Genomic DNA, 14,635 nt, shown 5'->3' on the forward strand with positions numbered 1-14,635 from the left:
AGATATCTACTCTGCAAGATATATGGTAATGTACACGCATCATCCATCCATGGCTCACAATCGATATAAGGTCTCCAAATGATGTTATTAAGTGAATCTAGAACCCAGCGCCAATACTCCATCTTACCTAGCTTATGCTGAGTAAGGATACCTTCATATAAATAGAAATATGGTTGCCTATCACCATGAACTCTATGATGGATAGGCCGAGTAGCAGCAATGTGCTCCCAGCACCAGATCTATAAAAGTGTACATCATGTAGACAGACTAGCACCGTCATCAAAAACAACTTGATGAAGATCATGAGACAAATGAGAAAGCTTGCAAATACCCCACGCATATCAAGTCCGATGTTGCATCATTCTCTATATAGTCTCACCCCAACCAACAACGAAACCTCAAGATCTCCTATCTGGATAGATGAATCCCCAATTAATCTTGCAAGAATAACTAGGAGAGTCTCGTAGTACATGATCATATCCTCCCATTGGATCTCTCCTCTAGAAATGCTCTCATCACCAAATACGGCTCTACAATCCTCTGTCCCTCCAAGATCCTAAAAATTATACTAGACTAACTCACCAGTCACAGGGATGTGAAGAATCCTATAGACATCCTCGAGTGTGACACTGATCTCATCAGTGGATAGGTGAAAAGTGTTATTCTCATTATGCCATCTCTCTACTAAGACAGTCAACAAACCCCTATTATGGGTAATATCAAGCATGTATAACAAATGGCGTAATCCGCGGGCAAATATATGTCTAATCTCACCCTGTGAAAGCTCTGGCACTAAATGACATGTGGCTGGGAATTTCTCTTGACACTGGAGAACATCGATTTTCTCTTGTTTAACAAGAAAAAATGATCTCTATCAATCATCTATCTATCAAATCCAAAGAGATCGCTAATCTATCAATCTACCAAACAAATAATCGATCACATCAACAATTGGTAAATCTTTTCAACCAAGCAAATCAGGCTATCAAAATAAACCTAAAACTATCAATCATTATTTTTCTATCAATCAATGAGTTCAATCAACTCTGTTATGCTCTTCATCAGAAACTTAATTGGTCTCTTAGAGCTACTCTATCAATCTACCAATCAAATCAATGAATTGTTTATCCCATCAATCAAAATTATCAAAATTTATATCAATCAAGACATCAATTGAATACCTATCTATCACATTTGCACATAAAAATGCCTAAATTAAATCATCTCACTGAATTTTAACATGGACAAAATCAAACAAATTCATCTAAAGAAAAAGCTTCAAGACAAAAACGCTATTCTATTGACCACAGGTGCTAAATCTAACAAAAGTGCTAACATTTTTAACATATGCACTAAAACACAAGTCAAAAGCGTTAAAACAATCAAAAGCGCTAACCTTTTTAACATATGCGCTAACATGCAAGTCAAAAGCATTAAAACAATCAAAAGCGCTAACCTTTTTAACATATGTGTGAATACATGGATCAAAAGCGAGAAATATTCAAAAGCGCTAACATTCTAAAAAAAGCGATAACAAAACACTTAAATGTGCTAAATTAACAAAAGTGAAAACCTAAAATTTATATGTGCAAACATATGAAGCAAAAGCGCTAAACGCAAAATTGAAAATCGAAAAAATAAAAACAAACCCTAACACTTACCGAAAAACAAGGAAATTGGTACATAAAGTTGCAAATAAGCTTGGGATAAGGTACATACTGGATAACCATACTCAAGAGGCCGTTGATAACATTGTACGCACTCAAATCAATGGCTCTCAAATGGAATCAACATTTTTCCAGCTCAACAAGACAATTCTATTCACTCCACAAGATGACAAGGATGCAAATGAGGATAAAATTAACCTAGGTTAATTTTATAATTACCATTTGAAAGGGTAATTAATGCTTTTAAGTGGGGCAATTTTATTTATTTTTCACAAATAAATTTAATTGAAGGACCTTTTCAATTATCGTGAGATCAATCATTCAATCCAAATTTTTCAACAATTTCACGATCAATCTGCTGAGGGGGCACACAATCAGGATTTTTATTGACATCAAGTGCATTATCAAGACTTGATTTAATCTTTGAAACAATGTTGTCTCAACATCATTTCAAAGAGGGGCAAAAAGTATACACATAAAAATGGCTATGAGCGATTAAATAAATGTGTTATATTTATTTAATATTTATTCTTCTATTAAATAGTTAATTTGAAAGATTAATTTATTTAATTCATATTTTGTCCTTCTATTAATTAATTTAATTGAAATATTTTATTAATTAATTCATTTATTCTTTTCTTCTAATCAATTAATTAAATATCTAATATTTAATTATTCCTCTAATAAATTAATTAAATATCTAATATTTAATTATTCCTCTAATCAATTAATTAAATATCTAATATTTAATTATTCCTCTAATCAATTAATCAAATATCTAATATTTAATTATTCCTCTAATTAATCAATTAAATATCTAATATTTAATGGTTATTCTTCTATCCTATAGTCTCAAATATCAAATAATTTCTTAATTATTTAATCCATTTTCCAACCCATCTTTCCATCTCCACTTCATCTTTCCTTTGCCAACTCATCCATCATGTGGCTAAATTAATTCAACAAAATTAAATTAAATTAAATCATTTATTAGCCACTTATCTCCAACCTCCAAAATAAATGAAATATTGTGTACATACACATATTTCCTAACCTTCTTCTATATTCTCTCCAACATCCCTATATTTTAGGAGGACTTGAGTCCACCTGTCCTCTCATTCCTACATCTTCTCCAACTATCATATATCCTCTCAAGTCTTCAATTTAGTCAAGGTGAGATGAGTGACACTTTTTTTCTCCTTCCCCCTTTCTCTCAACCTTTAGCTTCTTGCTCATAGCCATCCAATCTACAAGATTTGATCATGACTGTTGATCTTTGACACCTAAGCTCATGCACTCAAAAATATACAAAAAGAGATCTCCTAAGCCATTTTGAGACTAATAGAAAAATAGACTAATAGCTAATCATATAGTCATCTAGGAGTCTTCATTTTGCATCTGTGAGTTTGAGTTTGAAGCAAAAAACATTTTAGACTTTTTGAGAATAAATCATTTTCATAGAATTTTAGCTTAATATCATTTTCATATCATAGTATCAACTAACTATCAGTCCATTCGTCATATGCCATCTTGGAAGCTACCAATGCTTTTCTGAGAGCAAATCATCTATAACCAAGAACAATGGAGTTAGGAAACAATGAGATTTAAATCATGAAGGTAATAATGTTTTTATTTTATATTCATTTCATGTAGTTTCATTGGTTGAGTTTGGATTTCCTATAGTATTTCCTTTGTATTTTGTGAAACTAATATTCTATAGGTAGTATTCTGAAGATGAAATTCAAGTCGACACAAGATGCACATGGATACAATAAATTTTTGACATGAAATAATGCTTATGAAAGATGAAAATGCATTCTCTTTATTTGAACAATGGCAATTCCGTTTGTCTACCACTTTGTCAGATACCAATTGTATTGAGGGTGCAAAATATTTCAGAGATAAGGGTTCATTCTATTTCCAATAACACTTAGACCACCCAAATTAGCACACTGAGTAACTAGGATTTGTAAATGGAGACGCGAAAAAATTCCCCACTGATTCTTGAAACTTTTAGTCTTCTATTGCCTATGTGTGTGCACTTGGATTTATTTTGACTCTTGTAATCATTAGAAACCCTTAGAATCCTATATGAATATCTAGATAAGTTATTCATACTTCAAAAGCATCCTGGATAGAGCCTCGCTGCCAGTAGACATCTATAGCCCCAATGAGCTTATCATTGTAATCTCTTGAATATTGCTCCATTTCCAGCAAGTGTCCATAGCCCTGACGGAGTTAATCACATGTTCCCAAAGCCAAGAATTTAATGCACTTCTTTGCATGATAATTCTTTTATTCTTTGCCTTGCTCTTTTTCTTTGATATTTTGATATGTAATTTGGCTTAGCTCTTTTTCTTTTATATTCTTTCATTGGATTTAGGTAATGAAACCTACATGGGTGTGATAATTACAGTGACACCGAAGTAGAATTTTGGATTGTTCACTAGCCATATGACCAACCAGGTATCTATAATGATTTAGAGAAAATGATTAATGTGTAAGGTATAGAAATTGAAAGACTTTAGGTAACAAGACTCAACAATGAAGCTTCTACCCTACCATAGATAAAGCCAAATCACAAGGTGATGTTCAAGATGAGTGACCTTAGGTTTTCAAGAACTTTATGCACAAGTATCTAAGAAATGAGATGACCCCTAGTTTCCTAAGAGTAAATAGGTGATTGACTAAGACAATATCCTATGTTTATTCATGCAACTACATGTTAATGTAACAACTATATGCTATGAAAATACAACTATGGTGTAATGCAAAAGAAATAATATGCAAATGCAATAACATAAAACCTATATTACCCAGCCCTTAGATGTAGTATCTCTTAAGGTGCATGTTGTTTATGGGATCAGGGAGTGGATCTCCTTCCATTGTGGTCAAATTATAAGCTCTATTACCAATGACCCATGTTATTACAAAAGGGCCGAACCAGTTAGGTTCGAATTTACTCAGGCGTTCTCGCTCTCCTAGATTTTTATGGTTTTACTTGAGGAATAGATCACCCACCTCAAAGTTTCTTGGTCTTACTCTCTTGTTGTAACTCCTTTTTAGTCTATTTTGATATCCCTCCAGGTGATTCACTATGCTCTGTCGCTTTTCATCTAACATTTCCAACTCTTGCAATCCAGGAACTATATAGTCTTCCTCTGATATGATGATTTTTTAGGAAACTCTGAGAGATGTCAATTCTACCTCAATAGGAAAAATAGCTTGTGTACCATAGACTAATCAGTATGGAGTGGTGCATGTGGTTGTGCATACACTTGTTCTGTAAGCCCAAAACATGGGATTTAACTTAAGGTATCAGTCTCAACCTGCTTTATTGAGAACTTTCTTTAAGATCTTCAATATTATTTTATTGGTTACTTCTACTTAACCATTACTTTGGGGGTAATATGGAGTTGCAAATCGATGTTGGATATGAAATTGGTCACATAGTTTGCGCACCTCTTGATTTTTGAATGGACATCCATTATCAATAATTATGCACATAGGGACTCCATATCAGCAGATGATATAGTTAATAATGAATTTTGCCATCTAATTTCCAGAGGTATAAGTGAGGGGGATTTCCTCCACCCACTTGGTGAAATAATCGGTGGTTGATAGAATGAACTTGTATATATAAGAAGATGTAAGATTAATCTTTCCTACAAGGTCCAGTCCCAATTGAGAAAATGGCCAAGGTGATGTTATTGGTTAAAGATCTTGAGCAAAAGCATGGATTAGATCTATGTGTATCTAGCATTATTTGTATTTCTATACATATTTATAAGCATCATTCTTCATGGTTGGCCAGTAATATCCAGTTCTCAATAGTTTCTTTTCTAATGTGGGACCACTAGAATGTGCAACACAAATTCCATCATTTACTTCTTTTAAGGCTAATTGCACTTCTTTAGCATTCAAACATCGAAGAAGGGTCCCATCAAAGCTTTTTCTATACAAAGTATTAGCAATGATAACATGTCTATATGTCTGACATATATGAGTTTATCTTTGATTTCTATAAAGGTCAGGAGACATGTATTGATCATTCAAGGATGCATATATTTCATTGAACCATGGAAATTTAGGATGCACTATCATGCATACATATTCGGAAGAGGGGATCTCATATGCTGGTAACATGAGTTATCCCACTCTGAACTCGAACTGAACTTCATTATTTGGCATATCCAAGAGAGACCCTACAGTCCCCGTGGCATCTGTCACTTTATTTTATCATTTAGAAATTTTCTCAAATGTTATATGACTAAAGTGTTTTTTGATTTCATCAATCATTTATTTATAGGGCATCATTTTGTCATCCTTGGTGTTATAATCATCATTGACTTGATTAATGATGAGTTGGGAGTCTCCATAGACATTCAATTATGTTATTTTCTACTAAATGGCAGTACGAAGCCCTAAGATGAGGGCTTCATATTCAGATATGTTATTTGTGCATGGGAAACTTATTTTGTAGGACTTTGAAATTGAGTAATCTTGAAGGGTGACACAAATAATTTTGGCACCTGCACCGTGGTGGGTGTGAGAACCATCGAAATACAACTTCTAGGTTGTTGATGTTGTTAGTGTGAATACAGATTCATCAAGAAAGTCTGCTAACAATGGGTGATCATCTTATACAAAATCTTATGCCAACTAAGCTACTATGATATGGCCTTTGATCACCTTTTTATCTACATATTCGATATCAAACTCACTTAATATCATGACCCATTTGCCTAATCTTCTTGTTAATGCAGCTCTGCTCAAAAGATATTTAAGAGGATCAAAGCATGCTATGATTTTAACCTTATGACTAAGCATGTAGTGTCTAGGCTTATGATATGCAAAGATCACTAGCAAACATGCTCTCTCTATGGGCATAAATGAGTTCATACCCCACAAGTGTTCTATTGATGTAATAGATAGCTCTTTCTCTCCCTTGGTCATCATGATGTGTCAAGAGTCCCCCTAAAGATGAATTTGTTGTTGAAATGTACAAAAGTAAAGGTTTACCCCGATGTTGGTGGAATTAGTATCAATGTTGATAAGAGGTAGTCTTCCAATGCCTGGAAAGCTTCCTTGCATTGACCTGTCCATTTTAAGGTGACACCTTTCTTTGGAAGGTGTTGAAATGGTTGACACTTTTCTGCCAATTGTGCTATAAAGTGTCTGATGGATTTTAATCTTTCTTGCAAGCTCGTTAACTGCTCGAGTGTGGATGGTGGTGGCATTTCTAATATGGCTTTGACTTTTGAAGGATCCACCTCAATTCCTTTGTTGGATATAATGAATCCAAAGAATTTGTTAGAGATCACATTGAACACACACTTCTTTGGGTTAAGCCACATTGTATTGTTCAATCCTGATAAAGATTTTGGCTAGAACCTCAAGATAATCATCCTTGGTATTGAAATTTGCTAGTAAGTCATCAACATAGTCTTCTATGACATTGTGAGTCATGTCATGGAACAAGGTTGTCATTTCTCTCTGATAAGTGGTGCTAGTATTTTTGAGGTCGAATGACATCACATTCTAGTAGTATGTCCCCCAAGGGTAAGTGAAAGTTGTTTTATGTTGGTCTTCTGGTGCAATCTGTGAGGCCCTACCCCAACCCATCCTAGCATTTCAGTGATTTTCATGTTGTAACTATTATGGATGCTTTATTTTTATGCATTATGGATATAGAACTCTATATGATCCCAAGAATTGGATAACATTGATATATTGATGCTTCATTTCTATGCATTGTGGATATAGAATTTTATATGATTCTAGAATAGGATAACATTGAGATGGTGTATGTCATTATTTGACTTGCAGGATTTTATTATGATGCTAGAAACATGATGCATATTTTATGAATGGACTAAATTTATGAGGATTATGATAATTGCTTATGTGGATTTGCTTTGTTATATGGTAAATTGATTTGTATGATGTCAATTGTATGCAGAGTGATTGATTTGTATTCATATTTATGTATTTAATATTATATGAGGCTACTAGGAAGTACTAATGTGTAATTGAGATGCACAAGAAAATTATCCATGTGACCATGGAAACATTATGGAGAATCAAGCCTAGGCCTATGTACGTTTGTAAAACCGAGGGTTGTCTATTTGGAGAGACAACACCCCGTATGTATCGTATTTTATTTGTAAACGTAAATGACTGCATGTGTGTTAAATTGTAATTATTTATTTGTGTAAATCCTACAAGAGAAAATTTCCATGTGTGTATTAGTGATGTGGAATTCTTTTGTAGTGTCATTTGACACATATGTTGTATGTTGTGTTGGCATTGTCATGTCACCTTTTTTGAGAGATCAATTTTTGTTTAATTGATATATTTCCAAATTATCCTTGAAGGTTCCAAGAAATCTAGGATAGTGAGCCATTAGGAGGGTCAACTCAGAGTTGACCCGTAGGTAAACTGTAGGTGGATTTTCTAATGGTTAAACCAACTCCTAGAGTCAGTTTTGGAGCACTTTTATTGGGCCTCATGTGGTACCTATGGGTGAAGGCCAAATTTGGCCATGTGTCCTCCCCCTAGGACTTGTTTAACCTCCCCAAAAAGTGGGTTTTCCTAGATGGCCGAATTTCACCTTTAGGAGTGTCATCATTTCCTTCTTGGTATGTGTCATTCATCTTCCCCATTTCATTCCTCTTCTTGAGGTGCATTGGTTAAGGAGTGTGTAAGACCTAGGGAAGACCAACCAATGGGAGTCTCTCACTCTATCCAAGAGGTTGGAAAGAGTGAGAGAAGCCTTCTTAGGCAATAGATTGAGACTTAGAGAGTTAATCACCCACTCTCCATCTATGGAGATGAGATTTTGCAATTTTGAAAAAAAACCAGTTTTAGAATAGAATTTTGGCTAAGTGTTGCAGAAAAGAATTGTGGAATTGGGCTGCTCTTCTCCAAGTTATCCCTAGAAAACCCTTGGCAGATTCAAGGTTGGTGCATTTTCTTACTTGTATGTCGGAAATGTGTTTGTAGGATTGTTTGAATGTAATTGTTGCTTTCCTTGTATTTCCTTTGTGAAAATATTATGTGATCTTTCTCTTATTTCTTTTTGTATGCATTTTCTTGTGTTTTGGGAGTATTGAAGGCCTTCTTACCCTTGGAAGGGTAGAATGGTCTTGGGGGTGGAAGGAGTTTGACAGCCTTAGAGTGAGAGGCTCTCATTATGAGAGTGATCTCAAGGGTTTGTTTATGTGACCTTTGCTGCATAGTTTTGTTTATGCATTCGGGGGTCATAAGGGGAGAAAGTATGGCATGTATGCCTTGGGGGTCATAAGGATGTTGGGTTAAGATGGATTTTTGTTGTGTTCTTGGTTGTCATGAGTTGGATGTGATCTACTATCTTGCAATTCTCCTCAAGGTACTTGGTCCACTTCCACCCATGTAAATATCACATTATGTGATAAAGTTCAGCCTTGGGATGGGAATGTGTTTGCTTGAGTTTTTCCCTTGCTTGTTTGTGTTTGCTTGAGTGTAACCCGTCTAGGACTTGGTTCTCCAAGCTCGGGGGTGGCTTCTAGTAAGCCTAGGCTGGGAGGTGAGCTCTCCATGGTCATAGCCTTAAGATTTTGTATGCAGGTTGCTTGGAAAGAAGAAAAAGGAAAGCTAGGAGTTGCTGATTTTATTTTAGTTGCAGAAAAAGAATAGGAGATGTCATATTGTATTTCAGATGCAGAAATGTAAAAGAGGAGTTTTAGGTTGTATTTATTTTGTATAAAGAAATGTATTTATTTTATTTAAGTCCTCATTATTAGGAATGAGAGACCAGTTGGGTATTTCACCCATTGTAAAAGTTGACAAACCGTATTCAGATTATTCTTGTAAGAATTGCATCCTTTTAAGTTGATATTGCAAAATAAAAATAAGATGATTAAATGGACATTAGAGGAAAATTAGTTCTGCATTCTTTTTTTAATATTTCTAAGTGTTTTCTGGTCTATATTATGTTGTTGTCATTTATCTATCTCTGTCATGATTCTTTCAAAAAAAATGCAGAAAGTATAATGAGAATATTTGGAAGTAGAAAAGCGGGAATGCTAGTAAAATAAAAACAATTATTTAGTTCTAGTTATTTTCCAAATGCAAATAGGGTTAAATAGACATTTTGAAGTATCATAGTTTTGCATTGTGCAAGATGATAATGTTTTAAGTGTTTTTCTATATTATTTAAATGTTGTTGTAAATTAATTTAAAACTGTCTTTTTGTTTCCTGTTTAAACATTGCAGAAAATAAATCTAGGAAAAATAATCTAACTCTAAAGTTACTTCATAGCATTTAAAGAGCAAGAAATACATTTATTTAGTTATGGTATTATCTGCTTTAAGGCATTTTAGAAAAGAAAATGGATATACATATTTAGCCTTAGACAGTAAGAAGAAAACTTCTTCACGATGCTAAGTTTATTTTTGAAAAGAAATCTATATCTATTTAAATATTGTCTGTACATTTATAAAATTCCTCCATGTTTAAATATATATATATATATATAAAGAATATATATCCTTTATGCTGCCTATATCCTATTTATGTCCTGAATGTTTAAAGGAAACCAGAGATCAAAATCTAACCCTAGAGATATATATATATTTACATTTTATTTATATATTTTTTTTAAATAATAATAACAAAAAAAATTGTTACCACTAAAAACCTACCCGGGGGTTACCCCGGAGCTAAGGGCTCCTGCGAGCTACCCGGGCGGTGCAGGATCCCTGTCGGCCACGACCCACAGAGGCATCGAGGCGCTAATTTGGGTCGAGGTCAACAGGGGCACCATGGTGCCACTGCAGGCCACAACCCGCAAAGGTGGCCGAGGCCGCCACTGTGGGTCGCGTCTCGTAGGGACACCGCGGCGTCATTGTGGCCACGATCCGCAGTGGTGCCCACGATGCCTCTGTGGGTGGCACCACCCTCCCACGGCCCCCTATGTCTTTCATGGCCCCCACGTGACAAACAAAACCACCACCCCTGCAAGAAAATTCGCCCTTCTGCCATACCTCCATGGCCGCCGCCTTGACCCTGTCAAAACACACACAAAAAATATATATAATAAACCCTAACCCAATTTCGAGTTAGGGTTTGCATTCAAATAAAAGAAAAAAAATATTAGATGTGCAACCCTATCCCACAGTCGGGTTAGGGTTAGCATTTAAAAATTATAAAATATCAGGGTTGATATTTAAAATAAAAGAGAGATATTACTCAACCCTAATCAGGGTTTGAAAGTAAATATAATTAAAAATAAGAAGAGGGGGAAATTCTTTTTAAAAATTGAAAAAGAATTCCCCCCTCATTTAACTTTAGCTATATGTGAAACCAATTTATAACTCCTTAATTGATTTGGGAGAAAATCAATTTTAATATAATTTTTTTTTAGGGTATAATTTAAAATGGAGATTAATGTTATATAGTTACATAATCGCATAATCGATTTAATTTAATTAACTAGGGTTACTATATAGTTATTTTTATATTTCATTAAATATGGACGTTAAGTTAAATTTAATTTGGAGGAAATTTATAAATGAAGATTATTAATTATTTTATGCGAATTTTTAGCCTATGAGGTCATTATTGGCCAAATCATTTATTAGTCAGAATTTGAATGTTTGGGGAATTAAAATTGACTTTAATATAAAGTATATTTATTTGGCAAATAACATTATTGAATTTGATAACCTTATTGGTTATATTTAAATAATGAATTTGCATGTGCCCAATTAATTAATTTTAAATTAAGATAACATTATCGTTATTTTAAGTAGCCTGGAATAATTATAATACAATCGAGATATTTAAATATAACTTGACTTTAATTAGCAGCAAATTAATTAGGTTGATTAAATTAACTAATTAAATTGCGATGACCCTCTTAGGGAATAATTAGTCTTCATTAACTATTGTCGCCTTAATGATTGAGCTAATTATTCCAACCTTAGTAAACAATTCTATTTACATCTTAGTTAAGACAAAACTTAATTGATTTCTTTATATATGTAGATTATTTTAAGAGTTTATGTTGTTCAAAAAAAATTTGTTGTTTTGTTTTTACCCAAAAGTTTGGGCACGACATTTTGGTATCAGAGCAAAGTTTCCAACACTAGAAACCTTTCTCCATTATGTTTCTCTTTAATTATTTAATTAATTAAATTTTTCTCCAATAATTATTTTTTTATTTTATTTTATTTTATTTTCTCATAAGTATGCCTCCGACTACATGACAAGCTCGCAAGCACGGAAGTGGTCCTAGGCATACACGTATGGCACGCAAGGATGTTGATAGGGAGGAACTAGTTCCAAAAGGGAACCCAGAGGCTCCTCCCGAACCACCGGTTGACCCAAACCAAGACATCTTATTATCACTTCAGAACCTAATTGGGATAGTTCAAGATAGGCTTCCAGTAGTCGACCGTCATGCAGAAAACCAGAACTCAGCGAGACATAGATCAGTAGTTAGGGAGCGGAGTAGGAGTCCACCTCCTAATTCTTTAGAGGGCTAGGTTGAGCATGAGCCTGAGTCCATTCATCTACCCGGACCACCTCTAGTAGTCGCACCTGTATATATTGAGAGGGCTTATCGTGATCCAGGGGATCTGATCAGAGAGGTTTTGCGCCTCCAGCCACCATCTTTTGGGGGATCTACCGACGGGGTAGAAGTTGAGGCTTGGCTTTTGAGCCTAGATCGGTGCTTTGCATTGCGTTCTTACGAAAGAAATCTAAAGGCACGAGTAGCAGTCCACCTTTTGAGAGGGATGGCCTCCACATGGTGGAGACAGGATGAATACAAGTGTGGCCTAGTTGCAGACACCCTCACATGGGAGATATTTATAGAGAGGTTCAGGGAGAGATACCTGTTGGAGCACTTCATGCAGCATAGGATAGATGAGTTCCATGACCTCCAGCAGAAGGGTCTCTCAGTGACCCAATATGAGAGTAAGTTCATTAAGCTCCTACCGTATGTGGATTACCTGAAGGACGAGAAGCTTCTCGTCAACCATTTTATCAAGGGACTAAACGTCGGGATAGCAGGACCGATGAGGATGGCTGCTCCAGGAAGCCTCTGATTTGCCATGGAGAAGGCCTTGATAGCCAAGGAGATTCAGGTCAAGCCTTAGGACATGAGGGATTGGTTTCAGAACCAAAACCCCGCACGCCAGTCTTTCGAGTTTCAAAAACCCCACTGGAAAGGCAACCATAGAAATGCATCGGGGTCCTTTAAACCCCCTCCTTTGCAGCAGTCATAGCAGAATCAGAGGCAAAGGCCCCCTCAGGGACAACAGGGCTCTAAGACCAAGAAGTGGCATTCACAAGGACCTAGGCGTGACCAAAGAGCACAAGGTACTTACACACCTCCGGCACAAACTCAGCAGTCCTCTAGGGGTCGATATAGTGGTTCGAGCAAGATAGGTGGACAACCTTTCTCTAGGCCTCAAGGCGCACAGTTTCAGGCACGCAGTGCTTGTTTTACATGTGGGGCCATGGGGCACATGGCGAGAGAGTGTCCGTAGGGTCAGATGGCAGCATCAGAGCCTACAATTGGAGATATGGGCAAGTCCCATAGGGTCTTCACAGCGGTTGACAACCACCAGGAAGAGCACCAGGCCATAGTTATTGAGGTTGCAGGTATGATTAGAGGTATCAGTATTTCTATATTGTTTGACTCAAGAGCTACTAACTCCTTTATATCTCCATTGGTTGTGGAGCGTTGCGGGCTAGTGGCAGTTAGGCAAGGAGTCAGTTGGGAAGTGGAGTTAGCTTCAGGGGCTAGAGTGTCAGTGGATTTAGAGGTTAGGGGATGTCAGCTCCAGATTTGTAATACCACCACCTTAGTGGACCTTAAAGTTACACCACTTGGATTTTATGGCATTGTACTTGGCATGGATTGGCTTTATGCCCACAGAGCCAAGATGGATTGTCGCCTAAAAAAGATTGAGTGTGAGGATGATCATGGTGCTCCCCTTGTAATCACTGGGATTCAGAGGCCCGTGTCTCTTCGTAAGATCACCGCTATGCAGCTTAAGCGGAGCATGTGAAAGGGATGCCAGTTGTTTTCTATCACCATCAGTGATAGAAGGAAGAAAATGAGAAGGAGCCTTCCCTAGATGATCATCCCATCCTTGAGGATTTTGTAGATGTGTTTCTAGCCGAGCTACCTGGTATACCACCTAGCAAAAAGATTGACTTCCACATAGATCTTGTAGTAGGAGCCGAGCCAGTTTTGAGAGCACCTTATAAGATGACCACAAATGAGCTTAATGAGCTCAAGATGCAGCTTGAGGAACTCTTAGAGAAGGGTCACATTCATCCTAGTGTCTCCCCTTGGGGCACACCAGTCATCTTTGTAAAGAAGAAGGATGAGTCCCTTCGGTTATGCATGGATTACAGGCCACTGAATAAAGTAACCATCAAGAACCGTTATCCCTTGCCCAGGATCGATAATTTGTTTGATCAGCTTCAGGGTGCTAAAGTGTTTTCCAAAATAGATCTAAAGTCAGGGTATCATCAGTTGAGGATTGTGGAGAGTGATATCCACAAGACCGTGTTTCGTACCAGATATGGCCACTATGAGTTCACTATGGTCCCTTTCGGTCTTACAAATTCTCTAGCTGTATTCATGAGTCTCGTGAATGGGGTATTCTGCACTTTCCTTGATCGATTTGTGATTGTGTTCCACGATGACATTTGATATATTCTCAGAATGAGAAGGAGCATGAGGAGCATTTGAGGCAGGTTTTGCAGTGTTTGAGGGACAATCAGTTGTACGACAGTCTGTCGAAGTGTGCTTTCTTTAGATGAGAGGTCAAGTACCTTGGGCATGTTACATCCGGTGATGGGATCTCAGTTGACCCATCAAGATTAGAGCTATTATGGATTGGCCAGTGCCAACCAGTGTGACAGAGGTCAGGAGCTTCATGGGTCTAGCAGGGTACTATAGATG

Source organism: Cryptomeria japonica, chromosome 8 (genome assembly GCF_030272615.1).
Source record: "Cryptomeria japonica chromosome 8, Sugi_1.0, whole genome shotgun sequence".
Lineage (NCBI taxonomy): Eukaryota > Viridiplantae > Streptophyta > Pinopsida > Cupressales > Cupressaceae > Cryptomeria > Cryptomeria japonica.